This window comes from Prionailurus bengalensis, chromosome D4 (genome assembly GCF_016509475.1).
Source record: "Prionailurus bengalensis isolate Pbe53 chromosome D4, Fcat_Pben_1.1_paternal_pri, whole genome shotgun sequence".
NCBI lineage: Eukaryota > Metazoa > Chordata > Mammalia > Carnivora > Felidae > Prionailurus > Prionailurus bengalensis.
In genome coordinates, this window is record NC_057359.1 from 29,399,625 (window position 1) to 29,414,251 (window position 14,627).

At 41.0% G+C, this 14,627-nt stretch overlaps 1 protein-coding gene across 2 annotated transcripts in view; it reads right to left on the reverse strand.

Annotated features, from left to right (window-relative positions):
- The window catches only part of FANCC (FA complementation group C), a 263,701-nt gene extending 252,758 nt beyond the window's left edge, over nt 1-10,943 (reverse strand). For both annotated transcript variants that reach the window (XM_043566837.1, XM_043566836.1), the window contains exon 1: nt 10,752-10,943. The gene's annotated coding sequence lies outside the window, so the exon portion shown is untranslated. The remainder of the gene's footprint in view (nt 1-10,751) is intronic.
- Nucleotides 10,944-14,627: the final 3,684 nt, after the last annotated feature.

The window sequence follows — 14,627 nt, forward strand, 5'->3', positions numbered from 1 at the left end:
GCCCGGTGTGGTGGGGTGGGGTTTTTAAGCTGCAGCGGTTCCGGGCTTAGGTCCGGGTGGGCCCTTTTCGCGTCAGGTCGTGCTGGCGCTGGGTGACTGGTTGACCTTCAATTCATTCTGATGCGCCGCTAGTGGCTTTTCATTGGGTTGCACTGGCAAGATGGCCATCCCCTCTACTGTGGTTCCAAGGACATCCTAACAGAAAGCCCTTCTTATTTCCTCACAAACTTTAAAGGCTGATCCAGATGATATCAAGTTCCCTGGATGCTCCACTTTAATATAATATGCAGATGACTTCTCTGCTCCACTTCCCAAGCCTCCTCACAAGAAGATAGCATCCATTTGCTATAATTCCAAGCCAAAAAGGGATATGAAATCTCTTTAAAAAATTACAGTTTGTTCAGGGGCACCTGGGTGACTCAATCGGTTAAGAGTCTGCCTTCAGCTCATGTCATGATCTCATGGTTTGTGGGTCTGAGCCCCACATTGGGCTCTCTGCTGTCCATACGGAACCCACTTTGGATCCTCTGTCCCCCTTGCTCTCTGCCCCTTCCCCACTTACGTGTGCTCGCTTTCTCTCTCCAAAATGAAAAACAAAAAATTACAATTTGTTCAAACTCAAGTTTGATACTTAGGGTATCTAATCTTACAACAAAGACTGCATCTAGATCCAGACAGGCTTCATGGCATCCTAAACTTCTCAAAGCCCAAACAAAACCAATGTCCCCTGAGAGGTTTTCTCACAGTGGCAGGATATTGTTGCAGCTGGATCCCAAACTTTTCCCTTATGGCCTAACCTTAATAGACCTTGTTAAAAATGTATTAATCAATGAAGATTGAGATGACATGGCTTTTCAAATCTTAAAAGATCTGGTTTAATAACACCCCCCCCCTTAGACACCCCAATTATCAATGCCCTTTCTTTTTTGTATATGGAAAAGGGAATGCCCTTGAGGTACTCACCCAAGAGCATGGAGATCACCACCGACCCGCAGGATATTAGAGACAACAACTAAATCCCATAGCCCAGAGATATCTCCCCCCCCCCCATAGCTATACCTGCTACTGTCCTTCCTGTAAAGCCACTGAAAGAATGATCATGGGATCCCCTTTAACCATCTCTGTGCCACATGCTGCCAAAGCCCTTCTTAACTCTCATCATACTCAGTATCTTTCATTAAGCCATTTCACTTCCTAGGACATTGCCCTGTTAAATGCCCCTTATGTCACTCTTGCTTGTTGTAATAACCTTAACTTGCTACTCTTCTCCCCTCCTCTACTTATGAAAGCCCCCACAACTGCTAAATACTGACAGATCACCTTCTGATCCATGTGATTATTTATTTACATAAAACTTCAGATGTTGATTTTTCATAGTTCACTGATGGTTCATATTGGAAAGATGAAAATAGTAAATATTGTGCTGGATATGCAATATTGACCTCTGAAATAATTGAAGCAGCACCTTTGCTTTTGGTTACTTCAGCCCAACAGACCAAATTATATGCACTCTTACCGGCCTATATCCTAGCCAAGGGCAAAATTGCAACATTTGCACTGACATGCCTTTGGAGTGGCTCATGATTTTGGAATGTTACATAAACAACCTGGCTTTTTTTTACTTCCAGCAGAGATAACATTAAAAACAGCCCTTACTTTCAGTAATTATTGGATGCCATATTCTTACCTGCTGCTTTGGCTAAAGTCCAGGAGCATTCTAAGCTTCATTCACTGGAAGGTAAAGGAAATTGCTTCACTGACATTTCCACAAAAAAATGCTGCCTTCAAAAGGTCCAAAAGTCAAACCTCTGTTACAGTCCAAAGGAACTCACCTCCAGATGGTAGTCTGGAGAAACTAACTAGAGACACACAACAATCTCCACCAGAAAAGGAAAAACAGTATTGACAAACAAATGGTTGTTGATATGATAAAAAAAGAAACATGTTGAGGACCAAATAAAAACCCAGTTCCACCAGAAATTCTTTAACTCTCATTTTTTATTCCCCTTTTTAAAGTACAATTAAATACAGTGTTTTATTAGTTTCAGGTACAATATAATACTTCAACACTTCTAGACATTATTAAGTATTCATCAAGAGAAGTTTACTCCTTTTGAAATGTTTATTTTTGAGACAAAGCACAAGTGGGGAAGGTGGAGAGAGAGAGAGGGACCAAGGATCACTGACAGCAGTGAGCCCAATGCGGGGCTCAAACTCATGAATTGCAAGATCATAACCTGAGTTGAAGTATGACACTCAACAGAGTCACCCAAGCACCACAAGTTTAAAACATACTCTTAATCTCACTCTTTATTTCACCCACCCTCCATCCACCTCCCCTCTGGAAACCACCAGTTTGTTCTCTGTACTTAGGAGTCTGTCTGTCTTTTTTTCTTTGTTCATTTGTTTTTGCTTCTTAAACTCCACATAAGAGTAAAATTATATGGTATGTCTCTTCTCTGCCTGACTTATTTCACTTAGCATTATACCCTCTAGGTACCCTCTAGGTACGTCCATGTTGTTGCAAATGGCAAGATCTCTTCTTTTTTATGGCTGAGTAATATTCCATTCTGTGTGTGTATGTATGCACACAAATACATCGTCTTCATCCATTCATCTATCAGTGGACACAGGGCTGCTTCCATATCTTGACTATTGTAAATAATGCTGCAATAAACATAGGGTGCATATATCTTTTCAAATTAGTATTCTCATTTTCTTTAGGTAAATAACAGTGGTGGGATTACTGGATCAAGTGATAATTCTATTTTTAATACTTTGAGGAAACTCCATACTGTTTTCCACAATGGTTACACCAATCTACATTCCCATCAACAGTGCATAAGGGTTCCTTTTTCTCCACATCCTCATCAACACTTGTTATTTCTCGTCTTTTTGATTTCAGCCATTCTGACAGGTTTGAGGTGCTATCACATGGTGGTTTTGACTTGCATTTCCTTGATGGTTGAGCATCTTCTCATGTATCTGTTGTCCATCTGTAGGTCTTCTTTGGAGGAATGTCTATTCAAGTCCTCTGCTCATTTTTTATTGGATTATTTTTGGTGTCGAGTTGTGTAAATTCTGTATATATTTTGGATATTAACCCCTTATTGGATATGCCATTTGCAAATATGTTCTCCCATTCAGTAGGGTACCTTTTGTTTTGTTGATGCTTTCCTTCGCTGTACAAAAGCTTTTTATTTTGATGTAGTCCCAATGGTTTATTTTTGTTTTTGTTTCCCTTGCCTCAGGAGACATACCTAGAAAAATGTTTCTATGGCCAATGTCAAAGAAATTACTGCCTGTTTTCTTCTAGGAATTTTATGGTTTCAGGTCTCACATTTAGGTCTTTAGTTCATTTTGAGTTTGACTTTTTTAATGTTTATTTATTTTGAGAGAGTGCACGTGCACGGGCACACACAAGCAGGAGAGGGGCAGAGACAGTGAGAGAATCCCAAGCAGGCTCTGCGATGACAACACAAATGTGAGGCTCCAATCCCACAACCCTGTGACCATGACCTGAGCCAAAATCAAGAGTCAGATATTTAACCAAATGAGCTACCCAGGTGCCCTCAATTTTTTTAGTTTATTTTTAAAGTTCCCATTATTGACCACTGTACATGCATTAAACAACTGGTCTATGGATAAAATGATAAGGTTTCTGAATACTAGTGGGGAAAATAGTAAGAAAACCACAAAAAATGTCTACTCTGATCATCCCACCTGCCCAAAATACAATCCAAGGAAACCTATCCTCACTGCTACTGGGTACTTTAAATTGCCTAATGGACCATTCGAGATTTGGAAAATTGGCTTTATTCAGCTACCCCCATCTCACGGATACAAATATGTCCTGGCAGTGATTCACTTCTTCCCACTGGGTCAAAGCCTTTCCTTATAGACAAGCTACTTGCCTCTTCAGTAGCTAAAATCCTGCTTGGGGAAAAAAAAAATCATACCTACTGGAGAAACCCTTCTTAGCTCCATAGTGACCAAGAAATTCATTTTATTGGCAGATTATTATGGTGAGTCTTTGCTATATGACCAGTTCTGTAGCATTTTCACTGTCACTTATCATCCTTCACTCATCCTCGGTCTTCAAGACTAGCTGAACAAATCAACAGCACTATCAAAACTCAATTGGCAAAATTTGTTGAAAACCTCCAAACACCCTGGCCAAAAGAACTGCCTTGGTCCATCCTAATCTCAGATCCACCCCCTGTGGAACCCACAAGTTTGCACCTTTGATATAATTATTGAGTACCCCATGCATCCAGCTTCATTCTTTTTTGACCTACAGCTAATAAAAGAAGGTATATTTCAGGGGCGCCTGGGTGGCTCAGTCAGTTCAGCATCTGACTCTTGGTTTTGGCTCAGGTCATGATCTTGCAGTTCATGGGCTGGAGCCCAGCATCGGGCTCCGTGCAGACAGTGCAGAGCCTGCTTGGTATTCTCTTTCTCTCCCTTTCTCTCTGCCCCTGTCCTGCTCATGCTCTCTCTCTTTTTCTCTCAAAATAAATAAATAAACTTAAAAAAAAAAAAGGTATATTTCAGTATTGCAAAGGTTTCATTACATCCCTTGAAAGTAATCATGCGCTTATAGGGCAATGTTTTCATGGCACATTCCCAGGAAATGAAGACTCCAAGCACCACACCCTGTAACCTGAAGATTTCATCCATTGGAAAGGAGGTCTTCAAAAAGACTCTCTTCGACCACACTGGAAAGGCATATTCCTGACCAATTCTTGTGCCATCAAAACTCCAGAGTTGACTCCTGGACCCATGTGTCTCATCTAAAGGAAGGCCCAAATGCTGACTAAACCTGCACACCAACAGTGACCTAAAATTAAAGATATCCAGGAACTGAATCAAACAACAGCTGAAACAGTTTTCCCAAGATGATGAGGTTAGACCTGTATATTCTCCCCTTTCTGCTTTTTCTCAATTTATTTTCTTCTTCTCTATGCTGGAGAGACAATGACCTTGTTTGCATTTTGTAGAGGTCACTTTTAGACAACAGACTTGAACAATGGAAACTTAATCAAGGCACAAGGGCCCACAGCAACCACCTGGCTAAATACAGACAGGCCCTTTAGGCCAACATAATATCCATAATGCCCATAAGCCCTAACTGACCAATGGGATACTTACAATAAGGCACAAGTAATAAATTTGGGAAAATTCCATCTGCTCATACCTCCTCACCACCCCCTTTAAAAACAGCCTGCATCCACTACCTCATAGCAGACAATCTCTCCTTTGCTATCCTGCCTGCCCGATGCTCCCTTGCAATGTATTCAATAAATGTCTCCTTTGTTATGCCTCAGGTGAATCTTTCCATTGCCTACACAGCCAGCTTCCACCCCATCGGGTGGCCCCACATTTTAGGGGCCCCATCCGATCATGTGAGACACACCACAAATTTCCCAATCCTTGGCCAAAGGAAGAAACATTTCTGTTAGATCTGTCCTCAGAAACCCTGATCTGTCCCTGACAGCTGTGAACCTTTAGTCTTCCCTGTAGCAAACTTCTCCCTCATCTCCAATGCCACCACCCCTTGGGAGATTTCTGAGTCAAACTTCTACAACCAGGTTTTCCTGTACCTTGCTTTGACCTGTCCTGTCATAACTCTCAATGCAACTAATCATACCCATTCCATCTACACAGTTCCTCATTCTTACTACTACCTTAGGTCTACCTGCTGCAGCAAAATAACCCCCCTTTGTACAGCCTTCAAGAACCAAGTCCACAGAACAAGATAGTTTCTCCCTAATTATTCCCTAAACACCTCTGACCCTTGGTTCAAAAGGGCCAATTAAATAATCCCAATTAACATCATTATTAGTGATCAAACCCTAGCAGGATTATTATGTATGTATGTGTGTACATACATTATGTATGCACTACCTGGTTTTATCTTTCTCTGTGGTGAATCACTGGGCCTGTGAATGTTTAGACCACTGGGGGATTGTAAGACAATGCATGGGGGGGGGGGGGGGGGGGGGGGTGGTTCTAACTGTCCCCAGGGACATCCACAATAAATCTAAAGTCTTTCAGGTTTTCCCCATTAAAACTTCATCACCACATTAAAAGATAATTTCCAGGAGGCATATGTGACTCTGGATTTGCCTCCATCAGAACGGCTGTTACCCGTTTTGTGGACTTTCACCACAACGAACAAATGATTAGAAATCTCCCTCTGGAATTGGGAAAACTTGCCAACCCCAGCCCTAAGGCAACAGCAGCCCAACAACACTTAACTCACTGGCTAAAGTACAAGTATACCTCATTTAATTGTGCTTCACTTTAATGTGCTTCACAGATATTATATTCTTTTATTACAAACTGAAGGTCTGTGGCAACCCTTTGTCAAACAAGTCAATCAGTGCCATTTTTTCAACAGCATTTGCTCATTTTGTGTCTCTGTGTCACATTCTAGTAATATGCTACTTCATGCTCTTTCATTATTATATTTGTTACAATGATCTGTGATCATTTATTACAACTTGCTGAAAGTTCAGATGGTTAGCCGTTTTTTAGCAATAAAGTACTTTTTAATTAAGATATATATATTTTTAGACATAATGCTATCGTACACGTTAATAGACTACAATATAAACATATTTATATGCACTGGGAAACCAAAACATCCATCTGACTCACCTTATTGCAATATTTATTTTACTGTAATATTCACTTTATTGCAGTGTTCTGGAACTGAACCCACAATATCTTCAAGATATGCATTATAGCCTTTGATTACCTACTTGCCAAACGAAGCATTTATACAATAGCAAACACCACCTGTTGCACATGGACAAACCCTCCAAAGTAGAAACCCGATCACATAAAATTAGGGAACAAGCACACTGACTACAATAAATTCCACCTGAAGATCTAGGTAGGGTCCTTTGCTCCTTTTAGCTTATAACTTTGAATGGATACAGATTTCGGATGTAAAATACCTGAGAGTTTCCCCTCCCACTGTTTGTTACTCAAACGTGGCTTCCATGATTTCCAATCTGTGCACTTCCCTCTGATGTGGGACATGGCATTCAGGAAGTGTCCTTCCTGACACTGAAAGACAAAAACAATTCTAACGAGGAACAGATGACCCAACTCTTGATTGGCGAAGAGTTGATTGGAAGAAAAGTGTGAAAATATGATAAGGAACCCTAACTGAAAACTGGAGTTTGGAAACCATGAAGAGATGACTAATACACATATCATTCATCCCAACTTGCATACTCCCAGCAGGAAGAAGGAAGGTTTCCTTTCTGCCCAGCAACAGCAAGCTGCCCTCACCTACAACCAATTAGAAGCCACCACCACTTCAAATTCTCATTTTCTTCCAATGAACTTTTGTTCAAAACAGACCCTCTCAAACTCCTTTCCTCTATAAAAGGACACTCTCCCGCTTTGTTCTCAGGACTCACCTAAGGTTCACCATAGTTTGCTTGTCCAGAATTGCAATTCCTCTGCTATTCCTGAGTAAACCTGATTTTGCTGCCTGAATCACCTTTTACTTCTTAAACCTTTTACTTTTAAAAGGCTGACATACCCAATTAAAAAATGGACAAAATGTTTCGACATTTCAAAAGTGACCTAGAAATTGCTAATAAGTACATGAAAATATAGTCAACATCGTTTGCCAATAGGGGAGTGCAAATTAAAACCACAATGATACTACTTTCACACCCACTGGGATGGCTATTTAAAGAGACACAATTAACAAATGAAGTCGTGGAAAAATTAAAACCCCATACACTGCTGGTGGGAATATAATATGGTATAGCCACATTGGAAAAGTCTGACACTTTCTTAAAAAGTTAAACATGAACTTACTATACAACTCAGCAATTCCACTCATAAACACCCCCCAAAAATAATAAAAGCATACGTCCAAAGACTTACATATGAATACTCACAGCGCATTATTCATAACCAAAAAGTAGAAGCAACTCAAGTGTCCACCAACTGATGAAGAGATAAACAAAATGTGGTAGAGACATACAATGGGATATTATTCAGCAATAAACAGGAGCAAACTATCCATACATGCTACAAAATGGATGAATCTCAAAAACATCATGCTAAGTGAAAGAAACCAAAAGACAGCACTTTTATGAATCTATTTATATGAAATGCCCCAAAAGGCTAATCTATAGAGACAAGAAAGCAAATCAATGGTTGCCTGAGGCTGAAAGCCAGAGTTAGGATTGACTATGAATTTGCACGTGCAAAGCTGTTAGGGTGATGCAAATGTTCTAAAAATGAATTGTACTAATCACTGCACAATTCTAAAAATCTACAAAATTTACTGAAAACCACTGAATTCTTTAGAAAACAGAGTATACATAGTATACAGTTTCAAAAAAGGTAATTTCCTTTAAAACTCTGCCTTCCTATAACTAGAGAAAGGTACCAAGATTATAGATGTTAGGAACATCACTGATCTTAACAGAGAAATTTCTACATGCTCAGCAGGACTTATGAAGAGTCTAAGAGAATGGACCAGAAAACTTGCAAGGTCTCTTCCAGAGCACAAAAAAATAATAATAATTGATATTTAGAAAATAAAATGCTCAAGACTACAGTGTTATCTAACTTTTCTGATGAATTTTTAAGTTTTTTTCTTCTCAATTTCTACTACATTTTTATTAAAACACTGCAAACTCAATGTACTTCTCCCATAGGTGTTCTTTCATATTAAAATCAGTCATTCAGGGGCGCCTGGGTGGTTCAGTTGGTTAAGTGTCCCACTCTAGGTTTCGGCTCACATGATATCAGGGTTTGTGAGTTCAAGCCCACATCCAGCTCCATGCTGCCAGTGCTTGGCATTCTATCTCCCTCTCTCTCAGTCCCTTCCTTATTTGCACTCTCTTTCTCTCAAAATAAATAAAATTGAAAAAGAAAAAGTCAGTCAGTCAGGATCCATAAACAAGAACAGAGAATATTCATACCCCAGACTAAAATTTTACAAATCCATTTGGTACTGATTTCCAGCCTGATTTGAAGCTCCACTACTACCAACTTGGAACTGCCACGCCATGTGAGATTTCTCTGGCGCTCTCTGTGGCCTAGGTAATCAATCCAACTTTCTACTGGCCAGGCTGGCCTCCTTGTAGCTGGTTTTCATAAATACAAAATTTGTATAATTGTTACTGGAACTACTTGCTGAAATATGGAACTGGTTTAAAATACCATTTATTTTAAAATGTACATGCACAGTTTCACATACATGCAGCAACACATCTTCCACACCCAGCCAATCAATCAAGTTAATGCTTTTTATTAGAGAACAAAAAATTCCAATATAGAGTTTGCCTTTCTTTTCTGGACTTCTGGTAAATGTTTTTCAAGAAAACAAGAATAGGACTGAATAATGAAAAAATGAATTAAAGTGTAATATATACTAAAGTATAATTAGTCCAATTCTAAAGAAGCAGGACCTAACTTTTACAGGAAAAGGCCTCTGATAAAACTAGGAAAAGCAAATTGTTTTGAAGTGGTCTTTCTTGTATACGCATATGAATGCTTATTTCCATGTGAATCTGGCACAGCCCATTATTTTGAAACATCAATTTAAGTTTAATGGATAAAGTCACAATGAACGTTTTCTATATGTTTATGTAATAAATGATCCCAACACATGGTATGAATTCTACCATTTGTAACAACCTTTCCTCCCCTCCTGAAGAGGATAGTGAGAAAAGGTTCTGAGCTGCACATCACTGAGGGTGAGTGACATCCATAAATAGCTGAAGTTAAGTGGCCCAAAAGTGCCCTGCTCATGTGATAAATGGTAAGTCAATCATATCACAGTTAAGATGCACTAAAAGGGACAGAAGTTACAAGTGAAAGCTGGAGCACGAGAGTTTCAGATTAGGACAAAATCACTGGCACATGGAGGCCTTTGAAGGAAAATTCCTCGGCCTCTTTCAAAATTCTGGTCCCAAATTTGTCATGTTTCAAAAACTCCTAATCTTTTGCCCTCCAAACCTTTAGCCCATACACGATGACCACAGAGGGTTCACGGTTGTAAAAGCGCCCACGTAAATACAAAAAAGCAAGCCAACAAACAACAACCCCCCAAAATATCAGGGCTTTGGACGTGATTTGGCCTGGCGGTCAAAGAAAGAAAGTTGCAAGGAGACAATCACCCATGAGAACCTTTCTGCCCTTCAGCGACAAAAGACCTGGAAGGCAAGAGGGGTAACAGGCTCGCCCCCTCCCAACGCCCTAGAGGCAGGGCGACGGAGAGCAAGCGGCCAGCTGTAGAGGGTGATGGGGTAGAAGACGAGAGCTTTTCACAGCTCCCACGGATCCGGGGCGAAGAAATTCACCTTTGCTCCTCTCCTTTTAAGTAGACATAGCTGCCAGCACTCAATGAACCAAAAGAACCAAAGCGCCAATTCCCAGTTCTCACCGTTCCGGGGGCTCTCTTCCGCGTGACCCCTACGCCGGGCCCACCCCCAAGCCTGCCCACTCTTTGGCCACGCCCCTCGCCCGCCGCTCCGCCCCTCCGCGGGCTCGCGCCACATCAAGCCCCTACCCACCTCCTCCCCTCAGCCCCTGCACACGGCCGGGGCGCAGCTCACCTAACTAGATGCGCAAAGCGCGGCGAACGTTCTCGCGAGTCTTCCCTCCCTACCCTCCCCCTACCCTACCTCCACCCTTCGGCTGACGTGTCGGCCAGACCCCCGAGGGAATCAGCCGTCTTTGCTCTCGTTCTGCGGCCTCTCGCTTACCGGGTGGTCTGCGCCAGCCAGAGCTGCTTCAGCAGTTTGGGCAGTGGCAGAAAGGACGCCTCCGCCCGGGTTCTGTGGCTTGCAAGTTTGGCTTTGCCCCGTACTGGTTTTTTGTTTTGTTTGACTTTTTTGGAATTTTCCCGCGGTCGCTCGGCAGTGGAGCCGCGCGCACGCGCTCTTCCCCGCAGTGCACTCTGGGGCCTGGCGAGCGGTGCCGCGCGCCCCCGCGGCATCGCGGGAAAATTGCAACGAATCTCGCGCTTGTGGGGGCGGGGCGGGGCAGCCCCGGCTCGGCCGGAAGTTAGCCGGGAGCTCTGCAGGACCTGTGGGGGAAGCAGCGGATGTCTTAGTTTTTGCGGGATCGCTGCTGGGTTCACGGCCGAGAACCAGATGGCAGGAAGGACCCGGGGAGGAAAAACTTGGTGTTATTAATCAGGTTGCTGCCCAGGTATTGCAAGACTCAGCCCAAAATGCGGAAGACGTAAAATGGGAATCGTTTTTTTAAAAGAAAAACTGAGTCTTTGTCCAGGGATAAAACCTCTGAACACGGACTAGAATATGGTTTGCTAGCTGTGGTCATACAGAACTAAGGAATCTTTGGGGGGCGTCAATAATCCTACCCATCCCCTCCCAATCAATTCCATACAGTGTGTTTCGGTTTCAGATCAGTTCAACGAAACCACTTAAATAAAAACATTTTTGGTAAACTTCCATTCCTCTTAATGTTACCTCGTCTTGGTGAATTTTTTTCTTTTTATTCTTTAACTTAGCAGTGTATTGAGGTTTTTCATAGGTGTTTAAATTGTAAAAAGAAATAATCAGGGATCTAACCTTAAGCTTTATATATTTTTTTAAATCAGTGCTTTATAATCTTAAAACTACAATTTAATAGTTGCTTTCAAAACAACTTACTGCAAAGCAGTGTATGCATGTAATGAAAATACTCAAGCACTTCTAGCCTTCTATGATGAAGGAATACCCATTTTACCTAAGAATAAATTGAATACAGGGATTACGTAATTTATCAAGTTTACACAAGTTGTAAGTGACAGCCTGTAGGTTAGTGGTAGTGATGTGGGAAACAAAAGCAGAAGGAAATGGTAGATAAAATTAAATTTATTTATAACCTGCAGCTCTGACAAATACTTGAGGCAGGCAGAGTGAAATGTTTCTCCAGGAACTCCCTACTCTCTTAATGCTTTGCTAGAGGGAAGAACAACCTTGGCTTGGCAATAAACTAGGCCTCCAGTATCCTGTGAGTCTTCTTTAGCATATGAAAATCTCATTGGAAAGTTCCCCTTGACTTTACCTCCCCAACTCCTAAATATAACCTGTCTCTTTGCAGGGTCCAGGGCAGCTCTTCCTGCCCATGGGTCCTGTCCCTGTACTTTAGTAAAATCACCATTTTTGCACCAAAGATGTCTCAAGAATTCCTTCTTGGCCATCAGCTCCAGACCCCATGAACCCCACTATCACCCCAAAAGCCTCATCAGTAGCAACAATCTTTTTTTTTTTTCCCTCCCATAAAGGGAGATCCAAAAGGAGCCCAATTGGGAATTTGAGACAAAATTGGCAGGATCTGCAACTGTATTAAGGAATTCATTCTTGAAAATATACCCTTCCCGCTAAAGAGGTCTGTGCTATACTAATGTGCATAGTTCTTTGTGGGTAAATCCAAAGCAGAGTCTGTGTTAGATACATGCTTGAATGACACTAATCATGGTACCTTGACGATAAGAAGAAAGTCATTGTGTTTGTGGGGACAAATGTGAGCAAGTTAATGTTTAAAGACTTGCTTCTACTGGCAAAGGAAACAAGCCATTTATTTCTTTAGAGAAAATAGCTATTGTGGTATTCAGGTCCTTTTCTAGTATTTGTAGTATTAATAATTGAAGTCTTGCCATATTGCAGTTATATGTGGTTTTGATTCAGTGGTTAATAAAGTGTTGCTAGACTAATTCAACTTTACAGTAGATGAAAAGATGTCATGTTTAGGCCTAGTTTAGACCTAAATTAGTAACATGTATAAATACATAAATGTAAATTTATGGAGACTTATAAATACTCATTTTATTTGGCATCCGTATGCATAGAATTATCCAAATACTTTAAGCAGTAATGAAATGAACTTTTTGTAAAATGCCTGAAAAGTTTCCTGAGAAACAAATACCTAAATAAAAATCCTAGTTTTAATTGGCACACAAAATTGAGTGTGCATACCTCTAGAAACAATTTTGGGTTTAGACCCAATTGTTTGGGTCTAGAAACAATTAGTACGGAGTCTAATCATAAATAATGTGGCAAAAATGAAAAATATCATGTGTAGGTGAAAATTACTTCATTCCAGAAATAATTAGAATTTATTCTAATGGGATCTATCCATTAGAATCTTTATATTCTGGAGGGGAAAATATCACAGCTGAGTGCTGCAAAGTTCCTTATATCAGAGGCACCTGGTGGCTCAGTTGGTTAAACACCCTACTCTTGATTTCTGCTCAGTTCATACTCTCATGGTTTGTGAGTGAGCCCTGCTGACAGCATAGAGCCTGCTTGGGATCCTCTCCCCCTCTGTCCCCCTCCCCCACATGTGTTCGCGCTCTCTCTCTCAAAATAAATAAACTTTAAAGAAATAAAGTTCTTGATATCAAATCTTTAAAATTCAACAACAAATAGAATCAACTGTCTTGGATTCTAGCTATTGTAGTAAGACTCATATTTCCAGGGTTCGTCCAGACACGCACCTAGTTTTCAACTTTCATTTGATGCCTCAACACTGTATTGTCCCCTGCTCTGATACTTGCCTCTGGTATTTCAACTGTGAGTATTTAATGAGTGTTTATTAAGTCCCAGGCACTGGGCTGATTCCTTAGGGTGATTATTTTCTTATTACCGTGATCTTATGTGGTAGGTAGTATTCCAATTTCCCTGATGCAGAGCTCTACTTCCTGCTACTCTACTAGAAGGTGTTGCACCTTCAAATCCAGATAGATTTACTCTGGTGCCTTGCTTATTACCACTTGCTGTGTTCTTGCTCATGCCCCAGGCTGAGAACTAGAGTACTTTTCTAAGTTCTTGGTGGAGCAGAAGTGGGGGAGGAGATGATGTGACCCTGGAGGCTTATATATGGTAATCACCACATTGCTTTCCTCTTAAAGCATTCTGTCTTCGGAAATGTACATGGAATTAGAAGAAAACAATAAGAATGTGCACAAAATGCTTTAAGAAATGGTGTAATAGTGAAGGTCTTTGATCTCCCACCCTGATAGGGGAAAAACACCTGAGATCAGGAAACAGAGGGCAGCCAGAGGTGGAAATTAATGGAAAAATGGAAATGTATTTTAACTGTTGCAGGTACATCTCCCTCCCCTCACATGCTCACTCTCTAGGGGCTGCTGAAAGACTGCACCTTAGGAGGACACATTGGTACTAATTGCCTCACTCCTTGCAATGGAATGCTAACCTGACCCGCACTGATTCAATGAAGCTATTGCTGGGGAATTTGGAATGGCAGAACTGAAAGACTGTACCTCTTCTATACCACAGGAGCCAAACCCCCATGCCAACCAAACTTACTGGGGGAAGAAAAAATATGTAAGGAGTAAAGAAAGTTGGTTCACCAAGAAAAGCAAAAAATGTTGAAAGGCCACGTCATGCCATGAGAAATACAGGTAGCTTCCATTCCTAGCTTTTTAAAGCCCAATTGTAAGGCAAACTGACTATTTTTCTGTTCATAGCTCTCCACGAGATTCCCCCATATCCTCACAACAATTACTCCTTTAATTTTTCAAAGAGTTTCTCTCACTTGCTGCAAAGTGTTAATGTTAAAAATAAAACTGTCAGTTATTTGACCAGAAAAAAAAAGTTTATTTGGAAACA